This window comes from Ictidomys tridecemlineatus, chromosome 5 (genome assembly GCF_052094955.1).
Source record: "Ictidomys tridecemlineatus isolate mIctTri1 chromosome 5, mIctTri1.hap1, whole genome shotgun sequence".
Classification (NCBI taxonomy): domain Eukaryota; kingdom Metazoa; phylum Chordata; class Mammalia; order Rodentia; family Sciuridae; genus Ictidomys; species Ictidomys tridecemlineatus.
The window spans coordinates 115,105,867-115,130,400 of NC_135481.1; the positions used below are offsets into that span (position 1 = coordinate 115,105,867).

General features: G+C 52.3%; 2 long non-coding RNA genes across 5 annotated transcripts; both read left to right on the top strand.

Annotated features, from left to right (window-relative positions):
* The first annotated feature begins 962 nt into the window (after positions 1-962).
* Positions 963-14,743, top strand: LOC120886152 (uncharacterized). 4 transcript variants are annotated; one of them, XR_013439271.1, is made up of 6 exons: positions 963-1,267; positions 6,494-6,597; positions 6,716-6,852; positions 7,953-8,141; positions 9,724-9,779; positions 10,886-14,743. It is a non-coding gene; the product is annotated as an uncharacterized LOC120886152 (long non-coding RNA). The 4 variants fall into 4 exon arrangements; XR_013439272.1 differs by lacking the exons at positions 963-1,267; positions 6,494-6,597 and adding an exon at positions 1,914-3,555 and having other exon boundaries at positions 6,659-6,852; XR_013439269.1 differs by lacking the exons at positions 963-1,267; positions 6,494-6,597 and adding an exon at positions 3,537-3,669 and having other exon boundaries at positions 6,659-6,852.
* A 3,277-nt stretch (positions 14,744-18,020) lies between these two features.
* Positions 18,021-24,213, top strand: LOC144377938 (uncharacterized). The gene is made up of 2 exons (XR_013439268.1): positions 18,021-18,745; positions 23,269-24,213. It is a non-coding gene; the product is annotated as an uncharacterized LOC144377938 (long non-coding RNA).
* The last annotated feature ends 321 nt before the right edge of the window (positions 24,214-24,534 follow it).

The window sequence follows — 24,534 nt, forward strand, 5'->3', positions numbered from 1 at the left end:
TGTGGGCATCAGCAAAGGCCTGGTGACGAGAACACATTGGCTATGGTGCCCACGTGGAGTCCCCGTGTTGGAGCTGAGCTTGGAATCCATCCCGCGGAGGCTCAGTACAGAAGCTGTGTGGGACCACGCGCCTTCTTTGGATGTCACTAATGGGATAACTTGATTTTCCTGTCAGCAAACCACTCTTGCTACTTTAGCCTTCAATCCATCACATATTTTTTTTAAAGCAAAAGCAGAGGAATTCCTGAAGCCAGCTCCTTGTTTACTTGATTAAGTGCCATATTGACTGGATCCCATGATCTGTGGAGAGTTCCTTCCCATCGCTGGGGGTCCTGGTGTCTTCTGGGGGTCTCATGGCCGCCCATGTCACTCTGGGGTCACTTTCTGGGCCCTCTTTCCAAAGTCACCGCCAGGCTCCAGACACCAGCGGGCACTTGAGCTTGGCTCTGGGTCCTGCTTCCTGCCAAAGTCCCCTTTGCTTTGTTCCCCTCACCAAAATGAGGGCCTCCCCCTGGCACATGGATTAGGGTGGTGGCCTCTGAGGGACATCCAGGTGGGCACCTCTGCCAAGACCTGGCTGTGGCCGGTGTGACGCGGAGCCCTTGTGCCACGGTGAGTACCTGCTGGTCTCTGCCCTTGTGGTTTTCAAGGTCCTCTGCGTCTTTGTTCCCAGAGACACTTCCCAGGCTCCCCTCCACTGTCACGGGGCCAGTGGTCTGCCCTGAAGTCCCTGTCATGTTGGGAGCAGCCCCTTGGCATTCTCTGCCCTCCCGCCAGTCCTGCCGTGGGCCACCTCACACCGTGTCAGAAGTGGCCCTCTGCCAGTGTAGGGAGCCGGGAAACCCTGCCCAGGACCGGCCACAACTGCAGCCAATTTTCAGTAATTGGTGGCATTTGCAGGGGAATTCCTGCCTGTCGCAGTGGCGGCACAAAGCCACTTTGATCTCCACGGGTCTCCATGAGACACAAAATACTGTTGTCATCTTCAATTACTCCAAGGGACAGAGTGGCCTTGACCTTGCCTCCAGACAGACGTCCTCGGCCCACAGAGGCACCAGCTGCCATGGAGGAAGGCTGGGCCCTGGGCAAGGGGAGGCGAGGGACACCCTGGCACAGGCGGCTGCAGAGCTGAGGCTTGGGGCCTGCGTGAGCAGCCCTGAGTAGTGCAGGCCACGGGTCCTCTGTGCCAGGCACGTCTCTGCTCTCGGCAGCTCCTCTGCAGTGACATGGAGAAGGACACTGGGGCCCACAGATAGTCGCGCAGCAGGTAAAGGTGCCAGGGAAGCGGGAGGTTGAAGCCCAGGCCTGTCCGGCTCAGACTCAGAGGCCTCCTCGGCGTCCAGCCCCTGGATCTGTGCGCGAGATGCCAGCTCCCCGTCTCCCACCAGCTCCCTGAGGACGGAAATCGGATCTCCTTCAAGCCACCCCCTCCCAGCCCAGCGCCAGCCCGTGGCTGTCAGTTCCTCTGTCTTTGCTGTCCTTGGTGATCTCGTCCAAGGTCAGGGCTTTGATACATTCGCTCTGCACTGACCATCCTCGCGTTGGCATCTCCGAGATCTGGCCGCCTGCTTGACATCTGGCAGGACTTCCTTCTCGGTCTGACCTCCTGGCTCCCCCAGCACCAGCTCCCACAATCTCCTAGATCTTGGGGTCTGGGGTCTCTCCCTGCAGTCACTCGGCCACACACCTTGGGTCCTTCTTGTCTTTCTTCTTTCTCTCCCACTGTATCTCTGCTCCTGAGGGCGTCCGCTCAGCCTAACAACAAAACCCATGATCCCACCCCTTGTCCCCACCTTTGCTGCCGCTGCCTCTCTCCCTGGGCTGGTGCCTAGCCTCCTGCCCGGCCTCGCTCTTGCTGCAGTTAGGCTGAGCCTGCAGCTGGATGGATCCAGTTAACAGTAACACGCTGCTGCTTTTCTGCTCCAGTTGCACCTTCTCTCCCCTGGGGGGGCGGGGGTGTGCACTGAGGTCCTTGACACGGGGCCTGTCGTCCATGAGAGGCTGCTGCTGGGTCCACAGAATGCTAAAGGACCCTAGTGTGGCCACGGAAGCAGGAGATTTCACTTCCCCCAGAGGAGGAGTCCTTGGTGCCAACTGTGAACCTGGGTCTACCTGTTGTGTGGTCCCGAGGCCTGCAGACGGTGCATGCCACACCGTGAGCTGCAGGCCACCAAACCTTCCCTACATCCCTGAGTGCAGGCCCTGGGCAGGTTCCCAGATGTAGCCTGGGACTTGGCATTGTCATATTCTGCCATTAGGAAGTGCCCTCGCCCGGGGGATGGGCAGCGAGGCAGACCAGAGGCTCCTGGGAGCAGCACCAGGATCATTATTTTTCCTTATCGTTAACAATAAGTACCTGTGCAGCTTCTTCCTCATCCCTCAGCACAGACTCCAACGATGCAATGGTTTTTAGAATGGGCTTGAATTAAGGAGGGTCCCTGTCCAGCTGCAAAGAGCTCAAGTCCACAGAGGTCAGCTGCCCCAGCCCCCTTCCTGGGCTCGGGTCCCACGTGTGTCCGTGGGTGATCTCACCCCCGAAACCCCGGGATCCTGCAGGTGCTATGGTTCCTGCTCACAGACTCAGAGTGGGGACGCCACATGCTCATAGGTCACAGCCAGCTACGGGCAGAATCAAGACTGGGCCAGGTCTGTCTGTCACCAAAGTGCCTTGCTCTTAGCTGCTACGTGAGACCACCAGCCTGGGAGAATCACGGAGCCCCCAGGGATGACTTGAGGATCTCCTTCCCTCCGGGCTGACCACGACCCTCTCGCAGGCCCAGGCTGGTGCTGCTGACCTCATTGTTTGCACTCCGGGTTGGTCCTGCCGCTGCCCTGTCTGCTGTGCAGGGCCACCCTCGGGTGGGGTGAGCTGGCACACACCCAGAGACCTTTGCTCAGAAAGTTATTTGATGAGAAAATTTCTGCATCTCTCCTGTCCTCTGGCCAAAGACTTCTGTGTGCATCCCTCTGCAGCCGCTGGGCTAGGTCCCGGTAGAAGCCAAGGCCATTTTTAGTCTCTCCAAGTCCGTTCCCTCTAAATATTTCTAGCGCCATTTCCTCTTTCCCTTTTTAAAGATTATTTATCTCCTTAACTCTGTCTACACCTCTATTTATAGGTGTCTGTAGGTGTCTTCTCCTTCCCTTATTTAAGCATTTCGAGAGGAAGCTTTATTCTGAAGCCAAATAGGGAGAACTGTCTTATTTATCCACCTAAGGTCCGGAAAACAATTCCCAGACAGCGGATCAGGTTCAATGCGCAGCTTCCACAAAGTCAGATTCCCGACTCGGGAGCCCTCAGGGGACTTACAGCTGCTTCTGAGGCCCAGGAGCTCTGTGAGGTGCCCCACCCCGTGCAGGGGGGCAGTGGCTTCAAGACCAGACCCATGGGCAGGGGCTCAAATTCCTGCTCTGCCGTGTTGTGTTGCCTGGGTAAACAGTAATGAAGGAGCTGTTTACCCGGCCAGCTCTTGGAGGTCAGGAGCCCACGCAGAGCTCAGCACGGAGGTGGACACCCGGGCGGAACTCAACCCGGTCTTGGGCTGTGGTCAGACTTGGGTAAGAACTGGCGTGTGGGCGGAGCAGGCAAACAGCTGGGGCCCCAAGGAGGCCGCTCTACCTCCGCCTGGGGCCTGTTCCCTAGCTGGGAGAGTCCAGGAAGGGACGCCTGGGGTAAGTGAGCTTCTACGGACAGGCCCTCTGTACCTCATTATCTTCACAGAGGCACAACTTTCCCAGGGGCTGGTGGTCAGCCTCCTCAGGTTTCTCTGTTTTCGCTTTTTTCCCTTCCACCAAACTAACACTGGGTCGTTTTGTGTGTCTGTGCCAGCGTCCCCTTGGTAGGCAGGGGAGAGGACACAGGCGGGTTTGTCCAATCAACAAATACTTATTGAACTCCCCAGATGAACTGGGCACTGTGCTAGGCACAGGCAGTGCAAATGCACGAGATAAAGTCTCTGGCTCTGTGGAGCTTGCATTCTCTATGGAAGGCTGAATAAACAGATGAACAGTTCATAAAACATCATGTAGCAGAAAGCGCTATGAAGAAATATAAAGCAGGACAAGAGAAGGTAGGGAAAGGTGGGGGACAGACAGTGCTATTTTAGATATGGCGGTTGGAGAAGGACCCTGAAGAAAGGGCATTTGAACAAGGACTTGAGTGACAGCACATGAACCCTGGAAGAAAAGCTTCGGGGGCAGAAGCAACAACAAATATAAAGACACTCAGGTGGTGTATTAGTCAGCTAGTGCCATCATGATGCTGTATAACAAACACCCCCAAACTTGTCTCAGGACAATTATGTATTCTTGATGCCGCTCTGAAGCTCAGCTAGAAGTTGGTTGGTGCAGGGTGGGCTCGGTGGGGTTGCCTTTCAACTGCACATCTGTATCTCTCATCCTCTTTGGATCAGCAGGCCAGGGAGGGCATGTTCTTAAGTTGGAGCAGGAAAGGTATAGGACAAGCAGCGCATGGTGAGCCACCTTGGGGCCCAGCCAGGAACGGAACCCCAGGGCTCTCTCCACATTCCATTGACCAGACCCCACCACATGAGCAAGCTTGCCATTAGTGGGCTGGAGAAATGTCCTCTACCTGGTGGGGGGGGGTGAGAAGAACTGGGAGCCTCAGTGCCCTGTCCACATGCTGGAACCAGCTCTGTGTGCCGAAGCATCGGCAATAGCCAGGACGGCCAGAGGGAGCAAGGGAGGTGGACAAGGACAGCAGGAGAGGTCAGGGACCTGGGTGGGGTCCCTATTATGTCCTCCATAAAACCTGGGCTTATCTGACTGGGATGGAAAGCCCCTGGAGGGAGTTCTTCTTAGCACACATATAAAGTGCACAGTCTTACGTATACAGATGGTCCTCAGTATACAATGGTTCAACTTGTGATTTTCCAATGGCATGAAAGTAATTTGTGTTCCGTAGAAACCGTACTTTAAATTTTGGATTTGGATCTTTTGGGGGGCTAGCAGTTAATATGTGGTCAGATCCTCTCTCGATGCTGGGCAGAGGCAGTAAGCGCAGCTCCCAGGCAGCCACACCACCAACTCTCTGGTGGGCTTCGAGGCTGAGCTGCGTGCTCTGCAGGTGCACGGAAGGCACTTCTGACTTGTGATATTTTCAACCTGTGATGGGTTTATTGGGACAACGCCTTCATAAGCCAAGGAGCATCTGTTAGCTCCTTGGTAAGTTTTGCAAAAGGAAAAGTTAGTTTTGCCTATTTTTCAACTTTATATAGATGTAATTGGGCAATAGCTATTCTTTTCTCTTGTTTCCTTTCGATGAACTTTATGTGAGAGTCATCCATGTCCCTATAGGCAGCGCCCTCCCCTTGTGACTTAGCATTGCATTTTACTGCTGGATCTCACACACACACACACACACACACACACACACACACACACACACGCACACAGAGCTCACTCTGTATGCAGAACACATTGTCTTCTCCAACTCTATGCCTGACCTTTTGACTCTATTAAAGGTTTTTCAGGGAACAGAAGTTCTTAATGTTCAATTTAGCAATCTTTTCTTCACAGTTACTGTCTTTTGTATTTTTGTATTAAATACATCTTTACTTACTCAAGGATAATGAAGATATTATTTGCCCATGTTTTCCTCTACAAACATTTTTAAATTTTCAACATTTAATGACTTGTATCATATAAGAATATTTTTTTAAACGCATACATATCAATACAAAGTCGTGGGAAGAAACAGAATTGGAAATTGTGGGTCACGGGGTACAAAGTTTTCAGCCAGGAGGAATGAGTTTTTGAGATCTATTGTACAGCAGAGTGACCCTAGTTCATAATAATGTATATTTCAAAATAACTAAGAAAATTTCAAATGTCTCACCACAAAAAAAGGGTCAGTGAGATGATGGAAATGTTAATTAAACTTGATTTAATTATATTGCAAACATACAATAAAAGATCACACCATACCCACTGTATGCAGTTATGATTTTTCAATTTAAAATAAGGTTAATAAGAAATAAAAAATGGACAAACCAATTTTTCCATGAAGAAAATAACTAAATAGACGTTCACAAAAAATGATATACAAATAGCACTGAGCACATGAAAGGTGCTTCACATCATTAGACATGCAAATCCAACTACATTAGATCTCATTTCACTTCCATCAGAAGGATTAGCACTAAGCAGAACATAGAAAACAGCAAGTGTTCTTGGGGATGGGCAACCACTGCATTTCAAAATGCACGTTGAATGTAATCCATTTGGAAAGTTTTTGTGGTTTCTACTGAAGCCAACATACATACATACACACTCTGTCAATGTATGCACTGGGTAGGCCCAGTTGGAGGGTCCCCATTTAGAACCATTGAGAACATAACAGAGAAAGAATAAGAACACTTTGCAGACTGAGACTGATGAGAAATAACAATGAAATGTAATTTGATGTATATTTAAAAAAATATTTTAGGTATAGTTGGACACAATGTCTTTATTTTATTTACTTATCTTTATGCAGTGCTGAGGATCAAACCCAGGGCCTCGCACATGCTAGGCAAGCGCTCTACTGCTAAGCTACAACCCCAGCCCGTAATTTGATGTTTATTGTGATCAGAATCCAACGTGAGTTTCTTTTCTTCTTTTACAATCCTATTTTTTTTCTTGTCTTATTGCATTGGCTTAGATATCACCTGAGAGTTTTAAACAGAGAATAGACATGATGTGATTTGTCACCTTAAAGGATCACCCAGGCTGCTGTTTGAAGAACAAATGGGACAGGGTGTGGCAGCAAGGACAGACTTGGTTTGACTCCAGAGATATTTTGAAGGAATTGCCAATGAAATTTTCCAATATTGATATGAGAAGGACAAGGAGGAGGTAAGAATGAGGGTGTGAGGCTGTAGGTTTAAACATGTGGATGAACAGTGTTGTTGTCTTCTGAGTGGGTAAGGCCAGAGGGCTGGATCAGCTTAGTGGTAGGTGAACAGAGGGAACCAAAGCAAGAGTTCAAAATTTGAGACTTCCAAGAAGAGGGAGGGGCTGCACAGGCAGTTAGCTATGTGAATCTGAAGCTCAAAGAGAGAACAGGACTAGAAATAGGCTCATCAGTGTCCAAATGATGCTTAATGCCTCGAGAATGGGCAAGATCACTAAGGGAGTGGTGAGAGGAGGGGAGAGAATGGAAGGGAAGGGGAGAGCATTGAGTGAGGGAGATGTGGAATGAGCAGTCAGCTAAGTAGGAGGGAAGCCAGGAAAGCACGGGGTCCCCCAGAGTAAGTGAAGAACAACGAGTTTCAAGACGGAGGAAATAGCGATCCACTGTTAAGGCTGTCAGGAAGATGGGGATGAAAACTGACCGCTGGATTGGGCAAACTGGAAGTTCACGGCCATTGGCTCAAGTGATTTGGGGAAAGGAACTCCCTTCATCAGCTGCCAGAGGGGAGGCCTCACAGCACAGGGTTAGTTCCTATCCCTCCACTGGGAACAGGGTTAGTTCCTATCCCTCCACTGGGAACAGGGTTAGTTCCTATCCCTCCACTGGGAACAGGGTTAGTTCCTATCCCTCCACTGGGAACAGGTGTCTGGCAACCCCCTTGGCCATGTCAGAGCCTAGTTCAAAGTCGTGCATGTATTTGTTTGGGGGTGAAGGTGAACATAAGGGGGTGAGCACCCGGAGGGAGCCCTGGAGGAGGAGGAGGAGGGGTGGCTCCACCTGGGGCCTGGGAGCGGCCAGCCTACAGGGCTCTGGCTCCCCAGGGCGGAGGAAGGTGAGGTCCTCCAGATGGGGAGTGGGCTGGGAGGGCCTCGGGCCATGAAACAGCCCAGCAAGCCCCGGCCCTGGAGGCTCAGGGAAAGCCCAGCCTGGGGTGACATGGGGACCTTGTCAGGGATGAGCCGGCTGCCAGCGTTTATTTAGGAGGTTGAATGACGGACGTTTATTGAGGGCCTTTAAGTGTAAAGAGCGTTTTCTCTTGCAGTGTTTGGGGGCAGCTATCTGGGTCCCAGCGTGTGCCAAGGCCCTGAGGTGACAGCTGCTTGAACAGATTCCCACACCCTGCAGCCGATGCCAGATCCCCTGGGTGGAGTTCGCAAAGGAGGGGCTGGGAGCTGGACTGTCACCTTTATCTGACACCACAGCAGACCACAAAGGACAAGAGAGCTGGAAGGTGAGAAATGCACCCTGGGCTGGGGGTTGGAGAAGAGAAGGTGCAGGAAGACGCCCACATTTCCACTTCCAAAACGAAGTTTCACGCAGGTGGAGAGAAAAAGCCAAGGAACCAAAAATAAGACAGGCTCAGAGGCAGAGGGTGGGGCAGCCAGGAGCCCGCGTCCCTGGGAGGCAGAGACAGGAGACTGTCACCTGTTCATCCTGGGGAGACCTGCTCTGGGCCTCTTCTCAGCCGAGGCCACCGCCCCAGGCCTGCACTCCAGGAAATGGCCCTCGGGTTCTAAGAGGCAGCTCTTATTTGTTTACCATTTTCCTGGCCTCACCTGGCTCCAGGGACGTTTACAAGTGTCTATCATATGGAAAAAAAAAATTACAATGAATTTCCTCCTCCTCCTCCCCACCGGAGAGCAGCAGCTGCATTCTGAGCAGCCCCGTGGAGTTAGGTTGGGGATTTAGGCAGGGCTGGGGGCCCCGCCCCGCTAGGCCCATTACTGTGGGACCCTGGGCAAGTGGCTACCTCCCTGTCATGGACAGTTTTTCCCTTGTCAAAGGGGCCTGTGAGGACTTAGAAGGTGACATGGGATCGTCCATGAGAGAGGGCTACATGTGGTCAAGGCAGTTGGAGGTGAAGACGTGGATATGATCGTGCACCTACAGACGGCTCCCTCTCCTGCTGCTGATAGTTCATGAAGCCTCCCACCATCAGGTGGGGGAGAATGGATCCTGCGCTGGGTGGGGTGGAGAGACGCAGTGTGGGCAAGCAGGTGTGCTGGGGACCTTGGAGGCGGGTTGCTGTCCTGTCAAAGCTGCTCCTTGATCCCAGGGGCCAGATGGTTGAAAGTGGCTGGGCTGGTGATGGCCACACTCAGGGCAGGTCTGAGCACCAGCCTGTCAGGAGCCCCAGGTGCTGGAACTGCCCTCTCTCCTGCAGCCCTCCAATGCCTGGGGCTGAACGCTGCTGCACGTGTCCTATGCCCTGTCCCCACCCCAACAGCTGGCAGGTGGCAGGCCAGGATTCGAGCCTGCTCATCTCTGGTGCCAGGTGATAGGCACCCTCCCTCCCAGTCACCGTGTGAACAGGACACCAGGCAGGGGAGGAGGACGTGCCGGCGTCCGCTGACCTCCTGTGCAGATGCCCATCCAGGCTCAGCTCCCGCCATCATGGGTTGCTCAGATAACTGACACGGCTTTGAAAACATTTGCCACTTTATTTGGGTGAGGGGGTACCAGAGATTGAACTCAGGGGCACTCGACCACTGAGCCACATCCCAGCCCTGTTTTGTATTTTATTTAGAGACAGGGTCTCACTGAGTTGCTTAGTGCCTCCCAGTTGCTGGGGCTGGCTTTGAACTCTCGATCCTCCTGCCTCAGCCTCCCCAGCTGCTGGGATTACAGGTGTGAGCACAGCGCCCGTCCAACATTTGCCACTTTTAAGGTCCTTTTGCTTAAAGGATTTTCTAGATCATACTGTACATGGTCCTATCTCCTCCACAGAATGTAAACAGCTCCCGATTTTATATAATAAACTAAAGCAAAGATGCTGCATTCAAATAATATCAACAAATCTGATTTCTCCATAGAAACCACGGCACAATGATGAGCTGTATCTCTGACCAAGGACCCAAGGCAGGCCCAGGTGTGGTTTTTTGTTGTTGTTATTGTTGTTGTTGTTTGTTTCTTGAGGATACATACTTTGGTATTTTCTCAGATTAAATAGCCAACTTTAAAAATGGTCCAAGACCCAATTTTTAATAAAAATAAACATAAATGGTCAAACTTAATGAACTGTGAACTAATGGAATTAGCCGTTGTGCCCTCCGACTTTGCACAGGGCCTGAAACCTAGTAGATGCTCGTGAACCTTTGTGGAATGGGTGAAGGAATAAAGATCTACGAGTGTTCAAAGTTCTAAAATAAAATAGGACCTAGCAAACAATGCCGCGTGTTGCTAGATTTCCCCAGGGAGGGGCGGGGAGCCTGGTTTCAGACTTCCTATTTCTTCTCGAGTCAGTTTTAGTAGGCTGCGTTTTTCAAGTGATTCACCCATTTCATCCAAGTTGTCACATGGACTGTGTGAAGTCACCCGTTATGGCTCGTGGCACCTGCAGGAGGTTTCGCCTTCGATCCTGTGTTGGCGAGTGGTGTGTGGTTTCTCTCTTCAGCTCATCAGTTTAGCTGGGCTTTATGTTTCATTAGTTTGTTCCAGGAAACAACCACTGGCCTTATTGATTTCTGCCCTGGTTTGTGCGTCTATTCTATTGATCTCTACGCACCTTTATAATTAACCTTTTACTAAAGTTTGATTTGCCCTTCCCCCCAGTTTTTATTGTGAATGGTGAGATCATGATTTGAAAGCTTTATTTTTTTATATGAGCATCTCAAGGTAAAGGTTTCCCCCTGAAGAGTTTTAGCCACATCCTGAATTATTTTTATTTATTGGCAGAGATGTGGCTGCTGGGGATTGAGCCCAGCTTTCCCCATAACTTTAGTCTGTTATCTTTCTGTTTAAAACATTTTCTAATTCCCTTTATGATTTCTTCTTTGACCCATGGATTATTTAGAAGTGTGAAGCAAAATACTAAAATTGTACATCAGGAAGGATCTGTACTGATGCTGGGTTGATTGACCCCATAACCTTTGAAATTACTGATCCTAACTCTATTTACAATTTCGAGTTTTTGTTCATCAGGAATTTTTCTGCATTAATTTTGATTTTTTTTAACACTTTCTCCTGCCCCCTTAGGTTCTGCGCCCAAGGCAAGCACCTCCCGGCCCTTACCACAGAGCACCACCGGCTCCCACAGTTCTGGAGCCCAGCACGTCAGTGTGATGGGGGCTCCTGAGTCTCCCCGTTAGTCCTGCTGGCGTGGGTCTCACTTGTGTGGAAGTGCTCACACACACGCACACATGCACACACACATACATACACACACACACACACACACACACACGACACAAGCACATGCATGTTTGGGGCTGTTGTTCTTATTTTTCTGGAGGAACTGCTCCTGGTCCCCTTCTGGCACGTTCCGCTGATCTCCACCTTGACGTCATGTTGACACTAGACCTTGCACACACCTCTGCCGCGGTCCTCCTGTCGTTCTGATTCAGATGTTTTCTTTGTCGTAGCGCACGCTCTCTAGTCGGCAGCGCAGAGTCAGGCCTTGCTTTCCTTTTCTACAGTTTGATCCAGTTGGATGGCTGGTCCTTTAGGTGTTGAACAGCTGAGTGACCGTCGATGTGGCAGGACGCACGCCTCGTTTCCTGGTGACCTCCCGTTTCCTTTCCTCCTTGGTTTCCCTTCTTGCTGGGCTTTCTTTGGGGGTGACCGACTGTGCTTACTTCTTTCTCCTGGCTTTCTAGAGGTTTCCGTCTGCGTCCCCTGCAGCGGCCACTCCAGGTGTGGCGATAGGCAGCCCGACTCACCTCCCTCACCCTGACTTCCTCTCCCATCCTGTCGTGCGAGATGCAAAACCTCGAGGGGCATTCATCCGCTTATGCCTCTCTTGTCCTCTGGGCTTTTTATTTCTACATAAATGAGAAACCCTACACTCTTCAAAAAAATGTTCTGCTTTAAATGCTTAATTGTCTTTGAAAGAAATTAAGAAAAAGTATCCATTTCCATTTCCAGCACAGTCACCAGGCCTTTCCTCCTTGGAGTCAGCATTCCCATCTTCCTCCTTCTCTCCTCCCTCCCTTCCTTCTTTTCCTCCTTTATTTATTCCAGTTCTGGGAATTGGACCCAAGGGCATTCACCCCTGAGCTACACCCCAGCCCTTTTTTTTAAATTTTGAGTCAGGGTTTTGCTAAGTTGCTGAGGCTGACCTCAAAAGTGTGATCCTCCTACCTCAGCCTCCCAAGCTGCTGGGATCATGGGCCACCACCCCTGCTTCTATTATATTTTCACGTTTACTGATGACCATTTCCAATCTGTTTTAAGCCTACCCAATAAATTTTTACAGCTTTATTGATGTATAATTGACGTGTAATGAATGATACATATTTAAAGTATAAGATTTGAGGAATTCAGGCACATGTACAACCATAGAAATATCATTGCAATTAAGATAATGAATTTATTCATCCCCCTCAAAATGGATTCCCTGTACTGCTACTGCTTTGAAATCCATTCCTCTCGCTCTTCAGCTCCAACCAGCAACTAAGCTGCTTCCTGTCCCTGTAGATTAGTTTGCATTTTTTTGGAACTTCATAAAATTAAAACAGCATCGAAAATGGCTCTTCTTTTCTTTCGGGTTCCTTTCTGACGACATGATAATGAATACCTTAGCCATGTTGTTGCCTTTTCTTATCGCTGAATACATTCTATTACACAGATTTAACAGTTTTTTAATCCACTCATCTGTTACTGGACACTTGGCCTGTTTCCAGTTTTTGACTATTACAAATGAACCTGCTGTGATGACTCGTGTATTGATCTTTGGAAATATGCTTGCATTTCTTTTGTGTAACTATGTAGGAAGGGACCGGCTGGATCATATGTAGGTATGTGTCTAGCTCTTTAAGGAACCACCAAACCATTTTCAAAGCAGCAGTACCATTTTACATTCCCGCCAGCAGTTCCCAATCCCAAACTCCACCTCCTTGGCAACACTTCGCCTCCGCAGCCTTTTTAAAGGAGCAAAGCGTGCCAGACTGATAAACGTGTGTGTAAATATAAAATACATTTTTTTTTCTTTCAAAAAAATCCCTGTAAAAGCGCATCCTTCCATTTTCTGTTACTATAGCGGAATATCTGAGGCTGAGACTTATAAAGAAAAGAGGTTTGTTTAGCTGGCAGGGCTGGGGGACCAAGGACACAGCCCCAGCATCAGGTCAACCCTGGTAAGGGGTCACAGTGGCAGAATTGGGTGGGGGAGAGACTGCAGCAGCAGGTCAGAAGCCAAGAGCAGGGGAGGGGCCAGGCTTGTTAGTGAGAGCCAACCAGGGTCCCAGGAGAGCTCCCTTAGCTCCCTCCCAGGGGAGTGCGCCCAGTGGCCTAAGGGCCTCCCGCCAGACTCCGCCTCTTAAAGGCCCCACTGCCTGCCAATATCACCCCCTGGGAACCAAGCTCCCACACAGGAGCCTTCAGGGACCAGCCACATTCGCCCCATCACAGAGATAACGGACGGATTAAAGTAAAAATGCTAGCAACATATTTTGGGGTTATTATGTATATTATTAAACATATACAAAGCTCCATGGAGTTAGCACAAAGGCCAGGAGAGGAAGCAGGCACCGTGCTGTACGGGTCCCACACCGTCCATCATGCAAGAGTGACCCCTGAAGAAGAGCAGAGAGTGCAGCTAAGGGGCCACAGGAGGTAAAACGGAACCAGAGAAATAACCCAAAGAACTCAGAGCAAGAGGGAAAAGGGACCAACAGGAAACGGGGCCCTATGAACCACAGGCTTCAGGTGCCATTGATAACTGCCTCACCCAAGGGCATCAGGACACAGGCGCCTCCCCAGGGCACGTGGAAAAAAATACCAGGATGACATGTTCTGCGCTTAGGACAAGTCTCCCTGAATGTGAAAGGATCCAGTTACGGGAAGCATGTCCTCACAGTGGAATAAAATTAGAAATTGATACCCCAAGGACAGTCGGAAAATCCCATAATCGTGTGGAAATGACATATGTCTAAGGAACACGTGGGTCAAATCAATAATCAGAAGAAAATTAGACATCAATTTTAAGTGTAGAAAAATAACTGCACAATACATCGATGTTTGTAAAATGCAGGTGATGTGGTGCCTGGAGGCAAATTCATAGCCTGGATCGCTGTCTAAAAAGGGAAAATGTCTAAGGCAAGACCTAAGTCTCCACCTGGAAAAACAAGAAAAGGGGGAGGGAGCAATTATGCCCAAAGTGAGATAAAAGGAAGTAAAAACAGAATTAGAAATAAATTACATTGAAAAGCAGAGAGGGTTGATTTGGTGAAACCAGAAGCTTTATCTTTGAGAAAAGCGATATAATTTCATTTCCTTTTTATTTATTTTTTAAATTTTTGTCCTTTTAGTTATACATGGCAGTAGAGTACAATCTGACTTATTTAAACAGACATGGAGTTTTAGAGTCTTATTAGAGTCTTATTCTAATTAGCAGCCCAGTCTTGTGGATGTACACGATGGTGAGATTCGCTGGGGTGTATTCATGGATGCACATAGAGAAGTTAGGTCAGATGCATCTCACTGTCTTTCCTGTTCTTTTCCACCACCACCCCTCCCTTCGTTCCACTTGTCTAATCTACTAAACTTCTATTCTTCCCCCCCCCCCTTGTTGTGCGTTAGCATCCACATGTCAGAGAGAACGTTGGACCTTTGGCATATACCCAAAGACTTAAAAACAGCACACTACAGTGACTCGGCCACATCAATGTTTACAGCAGCTCAATTGACAAGAGCCAAGCTATGGACCCAACCTAGGTGCCCTTCAACAGATGAGACTGGATAAGGAAAATGTGGTATGTATATACACATTGGAATATTACTCAGCCATAAAGAAGAATGACATTATGACATTTGCCAGAAAATGGATGGATCTTCAGATGATTATGCTAAGCAAAATTTTATTTCCTTTTTTCAAACAGTTGAGTTTCCACCAAATTTGGGCTGCTTTCCAGTTCTTCCTTCAAATGGTGTGTGTGTGTGTGTGTGTGTGTGTGTGTGTGTATGTGTGTGCATGCACACGTGTGGACGCCTGTGTATTTAATCTCATCATCCAGAGTTTTCCATTGTAATCGGGGGTTGGTCTGACTCAAGCCACCCCAGCACTTGCTGTGACCAGAACCTTCCAGGCTATCTATCACAAGGAGTGCTTCCTTTCGGGCTTCTCTCCTGCGCCTTCTTTGCTGTTCTCTGTTCATCTGTGAGCCAGGACTCAGGTGTCCATACTCTGGGGAGTGTGTAAAAGCTGGGGAAATGGCTCTTAGCGGACCCCAGAATAAAGCCTGCGAATTTCCGTTCAGAGGCCTCTTGTTGACACACCGTGAGGCCGTGTGGTTTCACGAGTGGAGACCAGCTGAGAGTCTAACAGGACCTTGGTTCAAATCCTGCCTCTGCCGCTCACATCTCCTGGGTCACCTTGAAATGCGTTGATGGGAGGCTCCAGGTGGCTGTCGGGATTAGAGGACATAATCTATGGACAGTGCCTTGCACAACCCCAGCACCCAGTAGGTGCTTAGCACAAATGACCCCCTTCCTTTACACTTTCCTTCTGTTCTAGAAGTTGTCGTCGCCTGGTAAGTCCCTCCAGATGTCTGAATCCGGCTTTTCTGAGGCATTGACATATACTTCAGCCCAATTTGCTTTTCAGTTTTTCTTCTGTGGAGTGCATTCCAGCACAGGGGGAAGCCACCCGGGAGTCTGCAGAATTGCAAACCCTTACCCAGGACTTGGCAGCACACACCTGGCAGGAGTGCCCCAGGGGTCAGGGGTCAAAGGGGTCCCGCCATTTTCTCTGGGTGAGTGGGTTCAAGGGCCGGGACACTCGGCCTAATATCCTTCCCATGCAGCTTTGGGAAGATGGGTGGTGGGTCCCCTGCCATGGGGTAAGTGTGGCCACCAGCAAACCCAGCCACGTCCGGCTGCCGTCCGCTGACCCGCTGGGACACGCAGCCAGGGAGCCACAGACCTCCAGCTCTGCCCAGAGCTGACTCTGCTGCCCCCGTCCCTCCCCAGCCCTCCCCTGAGTACGTCCTGGAGAGTCAAGCAGGACCCAGGAGCCCTGCTCCTGGCTGGTTTCTGTTTGGCTCAGAACCGGTGTTGGTCCTGTTGCAGCGACCCCAGGGCCTTAGTGTGCTCTCCAGGCTCCAGGAGCCCCAGGCCCGGTGGGACAGACGGTAAGCAAAGAATTGGGGTTCAGGGGCTCCGGTAGTGGTCCCGTGGGGATCTGGGAGCCCAGAGGAGGGGACTCAATTATAGTTCCCTTGAACCACCCCAGGTGACCCAGCTGTCCATACAAGAAACCTCCACAGCTTTGAGCTTCAATTCTGGGGGGGGGTCCTGGGGATTTAACTCGGGGCAGTCAACTACTGAGCCGTCTCCTCAGCCCTACTTTTGTGTTTTATTTAGAAATTCAGATTCACTGAGTTGCTGAGCGCCTCGTTGCTGAGGCTGGCTTTGAGCTTGTGATCCTCCGTCCTCAGCCTCCTGAGCCGCTGGGACGGCAGGTGTGGGCCTCCGCGCCCAGCAAGGCTTCAGTGACTGCACACCGTTAGCCCTTGTGGTTCTGTGACTTCCCTGGGCTCTGCCTTAGCTCTTACTGAGGGTCGCGTGCTGTTGACAGTCAGAATTCAGCTGGGCTGGGAGGTGTCTGAAGGCCTGACCACGCAGAGAGTCCCAGATGGCTCACTCGGTCCTGGGGCATCGACAGAGAACAGCCCAGGCCGTCAGAGGGGCAGCTCCTGATGTCTCTGCGTGGGGCTTCTCACGGCACAGCGTCTGGGTTCAGAGCAGAGCACTGTCACGTTCTACGGGTGAAACCAGTCATCCGAGGCCAGCCCAGACTCCAGGGTGTGTGTGGGGTTGGATTCCACATCCTGAGGGAGCATGAAGCAGCCATGCCACAGGAGAGCAGCTGGGACTGGAGACCCCGTGTGCTAAATCTGTCTACCCAGGATTCCTCCTAGAACATTCCCTGGGCCACTAGCACGCCCCACATAGGTGGCAGATGACTAGTGCTGGCTCCCACGTCTCTCCTAGACGTCAGTGGTGACTCGTTACTTGGGAAATGCCAGTCCCCGGAGTCTGCTGGCATCAGCAGGAAGCTCGGTCACCATGTCAGGCCAGAGCACCAAGCTTTAGTTCCAAGCCCCACTTTCCATCTTAGTTCTTCTAATCTGGAAGTGCTGTGTGCCCTTGGTGCATTACTTGGCTTCTCTGAACTTCAATTTCCTCTTCTATAAAATGACGGTGAGTCATAGCTACTCTGCTGAACTTCTGGGGTCAGTGTGAAAACCCAAGAAAACACTCAAGTGGGGGCGAGCTTAGTAAAGCCCCCCCTTGAGTGGGAAAGCCCAGGGCACATGGAACCCATGTGGGGATGACAGCTCCCTCTATGAAGGTGTCTCTGTGCCAGGCACCTTCTGGGCGTTACTTCCCCTGTATCTCTGCTCGCAGGTGGCAGCAGGAGGGCGGGGAGGGGGGACAAATTCCAAAAAAAAATGCAACCCAACTTCTTATTCAAGTCACTTGCCATGAGATCTGAAGCCAGGTGGGCCCCTGAGCCAGCCTCCCGGGGGTGGGGGGGATGCTTCCTGTTGCTATGGAAACTGAGAGTTCCCGGTGAGATCCACAGATTCCAGTTTAGGGCAAGGGCTCCTCGAGGTTGGTGGAATGAAGGGGGACAGATGAGTGAAGGGTCCCTTGATGACAAACCCCGCCTTGCACTCGGGGACCATGCAGACCCTGGGAAACCGAAACCTGAGTTACTTAACTTCCTTCCGCTCAAAACCGGGCGTTGGGGCAGAGGAGATGCAGGTGCGTTTCAGACCTAGATCCCAGGGGAGGCAGCTGGCCTCCTTCCGTTTCTGTACCACCGGCCACACGTCTTCCAGGGCAGTCCCCTGTCCCCAGGCCGGTCCTGTCTCCTCCAGGGATTCCCCCTGTGCAGCCGGCCGGCTCCAGGCGCTGCCTGCAGGTGGCCACCCCAGCCCCGTGGTGACTCCCAGGCCGCCCCCACTTCTTCCTCCCCAGGACCCCCAGCGCCTTGAGCCGCGCCAGGCCCACGGGACGGGACGCTGGGCGGCGAGGGCTTACGGGTGAATCAACAAACCCGCCAACGTTCCGAGTGAAGGCTTCTGGAAAACGCCCAAGCCCTGCTCCAGTTCAGTGACCAGCCAGCCTTTGGCTTCAGCTGGGACTTCATTCCCGGGGCTTCCGGGGGACCCAGTCCAGGGCCCTGCAGAGGAGCACGGGGCTCTGCTGAGCTGGGGGCCGCTCCCCCCGAGAGCGCAGCCTGGGTGCCTGGTTCTTCTGCGAGTGCTCAGGATCGGGCACTGGGACAAGTGTCGCCCAGGCTGCGGCCCAGGCCCTCAGTGCGTCCTGCATGTGCCCCAACCTCAAGGGTGACCTTGATCCTGGACCTTGGCCCCGCCTTGGCCTGCAACAAGGCTCAGCGCTGGGCCCAGACGCTCTGACTGCGCAGGAGGTGGGGCTCAGCCAGGCTCTGAGGCCTCTCTGTTCAGGGGCTCCCAGGGCCCTGCTCAGCCGCCCACACAAGCATCCAGGGGCCTCCCTGACCCAGGCCCTGGGAAAGGACCTGCCTCACCGCCAACCAGCAGCCAGACCCGGGCTGCCAGGCCAGGAGGCCCATGGAGGGACGCAGGGGCCAGGCCTCTGAGGGTGCCCCCCGCCCTGGGGCACCTGCCGGGTCCCACTCCAAGTCTGCAGCCCTGCCCTGCAGTCCTCAAAGGGCCTATTTTCCGGTGAAGAGATGGAGACTCCGGGAGACCACAGGCTTGCAAACCCGAGAAGGCAACCCCGAGAACTGGAAGGCCCGAACTCACAGGAGCTCAAATGATACGCCTGAGAAAACCGCGGGGATTATGGAAGGACACTTCCGTTTGTTTTGGAAGGCAAGGTTGCACGTTGGGAACTCTGCAGGAGGTGAGCCAGATAATGGAAAGAATGTGGGTGTTGGAGCCCCACAGTTTCCGGCTCAAATTCTGGTTCTGTCTGGTATAGCTGTGTGACCTTGGGCAGGCTGTCTGACCTCTCTGTGCCTCTTCACATAACAGCACCCACTTCAGCTGTGAGAGAACACAGTCCAGTCCATACCCAGAGCCTGGCCTGTACCAGGCGTCAACAGAGGGTGTCCACTGGCTTTCTCATTGTCCTCTCCCAGATCACACCAGGGCCCTCACAGAGGGGCCCTGAGAGCTGTGACACAGGTGGCCTCAGCACACTCAGGTCAGGACCTCTCACTCCGACTCCTGGTCCCCTCTGGTGGAGTGGCAGGAGGTGCCCAGTCGGGCCAGGTGGTTCTGTCGTGCAGGGCTGGGGGTGGACTTCCTGGGCATGGTAGGGTGTTCAGCAACGTCCAGGTCACCTGATGCAGCTGTCCCTGCCTGCCTGCTTGTGACCCTCAACAATGTGTCCAGACATTGCCAATGTCCCCTGAGCAGGTGAGAAGTAGCACCTACTGTGTGCCTGGTGCGCTGTGGGCTCTGTGGGGGGCAGGACCCTGCCCACCAGGCCTCATCTCCCCCTCAGAGACATCTGACCAGCCTCCACACGGAAGCGCCAAGTTTAACGGGCACGCACACACCTGTCCCCCACGCCGGACCCACGGGGGTCATCATCGGACCCCCAGGGAGAGGCGTTTGGTCTCCCACAGCCTTGGGAATGAGTTTTAGGGACGGAGGCCCAGAGATGGTGAATGACCTGCCTGAGGTCAGGCTGCGACTTACAACCAAGTGCCTTCCCACTGGGGCAATTGGGAGGCACCGTTTATGATGTCAGCCACACTAGCTAGCCAAGGCCACCCTGGATCCCCGGGTCAGGTGGCCTCTGGAAGGTCAGGCTATGTGTAAGTGGAGGGATCCCTACTGTGCCTTATGCCCTGATCCTTATCAGCTGTGCGGCCTCTGAGCCTTGCCTTGCATACCTGTAAAATGGGAATAACTGCAACTAACCCAGAGCGTGCCTGTGGAGTTTTGGCAAGTCCCTGGCACATAGTAGGTGCTCAGTAAACGACAGCCATCGTGCTGGTTGCTGCTCTTATCTTGAAGAACGCAGGAAGCCACCCCTCTGCCAGGTAGGCTGACGGGGAAGCCTGCCAACAGCCAGGCTCCCTAGAGCCCCTGTGCAGCCCCACTAGGAGCAGGGGATGTCTGAGGCTTGGGGGCAACAGTGCCCCCTACTGGACAGTTTGCAGAGGCGTGGGGGTGGGGGTGCTGGCCCCGGGCCTCACTGAGCTGGCTGGGCCTGGCTGGCACCTCCACCAGCCACAGTGAGAGCCTGCTGGCCAAGGAGCAGCTCCCGAGGACCGTCCAGGGGCTGGCTCCCTGCCCAGGTGTCCTTTAGTGGCACCCTCCCCACATCCTGCCAAGGGTGGCCTTTCTGATTTGGCCGGGTTCGTTCTCCCATTTCTCCGGGACTCGGCTGTGGCATCATCCTGGGGGAACAGGCGCGGACGACCCTGCACAGCTAGCGGGTGGCTACTGGGCACACGCCACTGCCCGCTGGCTGGGAGAGCACAGGTGACCCTGGCCTCCGTGGCGACCTGCCTTCCTGGGCGCGCAGAGGGGTCCTGAGTGTGAGCGCGCTGCTCAGCTAAAGCCCCACCCCACCCCCCCACCCCGGGAAGTGGAGAAGCCTCCTCTCTCTCTCTCTCTCTCTCTCTCTCTCTCTCTCTCTCTCTCCAAGTTGCCAGAACCTTCTTCTCAGCCAGGGAGCAGAGGGGTGTCCAGAGCAGCCTGGAGAAGCCAGCTCTCAGGCGGGATCCCTGGGGTCATGGGAGGAGAGTCCCCTAGAATCCCTCTCGTCCCCTGGCACTCCTGCAGCAGGTGGGGGCAGAACCCCCTGGGGGTGGGAGTGACCAGCCGGGAGGCAACCTGAATCCTCCTCGTGCTTTTTAGTGAAAAGCAACGTCCTTGCGCCAGGAGCTGGATTTTCCTCACCGGGGAGGGATACAAATGGGCTTTCCCGATGCCAGCATGTCTGGTTTTCCAGGCGTGAGAGGCTCATCTGTGAGATGCTTGCCCTCCTCTGCTGTGAGGCTGAGGAGGTGGAGGGCAGGAGAGAGGGATCCAGGGGTCTCAGGTGACCTCTGCCCGGCCAGTGGTGTCTGCCATTGGGGCCTGTCGCTGGCATCTGAAGGTCTGCCTTGGAGTCTCTCGGTGCCTCTGGCTCCCGTCTGTGCTTAATGAGGGGGACCATCTGATAGAGCTGCCTGTAGGGCAGAGGTACAAGGGGCAGCTGGGTGAGAGATTCGCTACCTGTGCCTCTGCGCCATCTGCCTGTTGAGAGACTGGATTCCAGTTTCCATCAGCTGGTGGCCTCAGGGGGTCCCCGTCACTGCTCTGGGCTCCGAGAGGTTGGGAGAAGGCAGGCTCCAGACCCCCCAGGACCTGCGCTTGCCCCCTGCCCTCCCTTCCTGCTCGCCCCTCCGCCCACCGGCCCTTGAGGGATCCCCCCGAGAGTGGAGGAGGCAGGCTCCCGTGGAGGCGCTGCACCCCGCTCCTCCCCTCTCCCCTGGGGTCCTCTGGGTTGGCTTTCAGCTGGCCTCAAGTGACCAAACTCAAATTGAACTCATTTTCCCAGGGTTTTGTCAGTCTTGAGCGGGTTCCTCTCAGGCTCAAGACAATGACACAGGCTTCTCCTCCTTCCTCTAAAAGAGTTCTTCTTAGAGGCTTCCCCCAGAGACTAAGAACTGTCCTCATTCAATCAAAAGCAGAGTGTCCTCGAACTCCCAGGGACGCTGCCCCCAGAAGACACTTGTGTTTGTCACCGCTGGGACACTGTGCTCTCCTCTAGCGAGTAGGTGACACCCTCAAGGCAGAGGACGGCCTTCCACCAATGGTTATCTGGCCCCCAATGCCAGGAGCTACAAACTGGTCTTAAACAGCAGACAGAGCAGAACGGCCATTAGCGAGAACACAGGCAACAGCACGTGTTGGCGAGGACCGGGGGAAGGCTCACGCGCACTCGGCTGGTGCAACTGCAGCCACACTGGAAAGAGGAAGGGAGATTCCTCAGGAAACCGGGAATGGAACCACCGTTCAACCCAGTTACCCCACTCCTTGGTCTATACCCAAGGGACTTAAAATCAGCATATTACAGTGACACAGCCACATGGATGTTTATTTCAGCTCAACTCACAGTAGCTAAGCGACGGAACCAACCCAGGTGCCCTTTGACAGATGAATGGATAAAGAAAATGGGATACATAGACACAATAGATATCCATCAGCCTTAAAGAAGAATAAACTATGGCTTTTGCTGGTAAATGGATGGAGGGGAGAATATCAGGCTAAGTGAAATAAGTCAATTCCAGAAAAACTAAACACCAGATGTTCTCTCTGACACTCGGATGCTAACGCACAAGGGCTGGGAGATTAGACAAGAAGAATGAAGGGAAGGGAGAGGGAATGTTCTGGAATAGGAAAGACAGTGGAATGAATCAGACATCACTTTCCCATGCTCATATATGAATACCCGACCAGTGAAACCCCATATCGTGTACAACCACAAGGACGGGATCCTATTAGAATAAGCTACACTCCGTGTGTGTGTAATATGTCAAAGTGCACTCCACGGCCATCATACCTGAAAAGAACAAATTAAGAAACATAGACAGGGCTGTGAGCATCTCCCCTGCAGGAGAGACAAGCACCCGGGCTTCACACTGACCCCTTGCTAGAACAATCTGTGAGGAAAAAGTTTTAGGTGTGTGGAGCCCAGGAAAAGGATCAGTGATGTGAGCCACTTGTCTGTTAAACTGGATAATAGCTTTCAAATTCCAGAAGAATGCGACAGTTACAGAGGCGACACATTTTTTTAATATTTATTTTTTGGTGTAGATGGACACAACACAATGCATTTTATTTTTAAGTGGTGCTGAGGATGGAACCCGGCTCCCGCCCACGCGAGGTGAGCACTCCACCGCTGAGCCACAATCCCAGCCCCAGCAACACATTGTTAAACTTAGTTTTCTGGGAAAAGTCGCGGAAGATTTTGAAATAGATAAAAGATTGCCAGAGATTCTGTTAACAGAACCCCCCCCAATATCTTGCCTGGGTGTGTGTGCCCCTGACTTTGTATTTAACGTTTCTGCAAAGATGGCCACTCATGGAAAATGGGAGGTGACGCGATACTTGATGTCCCTGGTGATGCAAACCGTGCCCATCCAGGACCATGCAAATGAGTTTTGTCAGACAGAAAAGATAAACCTCTACAAGGCAAATCCTCGTTCAACCCCTTCAAGGGGATGTCAAACTCATTATAATTAATGCCATGATTAATGTTTCCCACTCATCATAATTAATGATAGAGGAAACATTTGACTTGCATTCCTTGTATCTCTCATAAGAGTTGTGCTTTTTATCCTTCTTTTGTCTTTTTTTTTTTTTTTGAAAATTATCCTCTAACAATCTTCATTATTAACATTCTCTCCCTCGTTTCCTTAGGTCTCGACAACATCAACAACATGATAAACCAAGTTCTCATCAGTAGCATCTGCCAAAGTCCATAAGAGAAAAACTCTGAGATCCTGATTTAATTCAAGGCCTGGAGGAGGAGGTGGGGAGAGGAGGACAGCTCCCGCATCCTGAACCTGAGCCGAGGCTGGATGCAAATCCCCCCAGCGCTGAGTCCCCCCGGCACTGAGTCCCCCCGACACTGAGTCCCCCCAATACCGAGTCCCCTCAGCACCACGACGTCCTGCTTACAACACCAAGCAACCCAGAGGCGGCAAGAACGTCTTCTGGCCCTGCTCCTGTCCTGCGGGTCTCCGGCTCCACCTGCTCTGCCCTCTTCCCGGGTTCTGTGTGCACGACTTACGCGTTCCTGACCCACGTTTCCCTGGAAGGATGCTCCTGACTTATGGGCTTATTTCCAGCTTCAATCTAGTCCTGCCGCTGCTGGTCTGGGGGACCGCCCCTTTTCTGACTGCCAGATGAGACCCCTCCTGTATGGGAAGGGCCCAGACTGGGCGACACACTCTCTACTCACCATCAGGCCTGGGCCTCCCCTTCTCCTGTGCTCCTGCCCCTCACACCCACACCCAGGACCAGGCTAAGGAAGGGCCAGGAGAAGCGGCTGTGTTGTGGGGTGCTAGGGTTTGATGTGGTCTGTCCTCACCCAGACTCATGGGCTCAGTTGCCCCATGTAACGCATTAAGAGCTCATAGAACCTTGACGAGGAGGGGCCGAGTGGGACACACTGGGATCGATGCCCATTTTGGGTGTTCAGATCAGGGCTCCAGGGACTAGATCAGTTCTCACCACTCTTCTGCCATGTGGTGCCATCTGCCATGTTATGATGCAGCACTGGGCCCTTGTCGCATGTGGCCATACCATCTTTGAATTTTCACCTCCAGAACTCTGAGCTAAATAAAACTCTTCTCTTTATAAGCCTCGAATGTTTTGTGATAGTAACACAAAATGGTGGGTATGTAATGATACCATGAAGTTATCCTTGGGGGACCCTTGGTGTTTGGGAATTTTGCGAGCTCAGAGCATTTTAAAAGGGAAAACAGTCTCTGTGTCAAATATGCAGTTCCTTGGAGCCCAGAAGGTACAAATTGATTGTTTCCATCCCCTTCAGACAAATTTCTGTATCTGTGGGAAGCCCTAAATGAAGGAGCTGCCTTACATTTCAGAGTGACAGGGTAGGAGAGAAATGCATCTCTGCAAGCCCCAGGGAGGCCTGCAGCCAGTGTTCCCTCGGGTGGG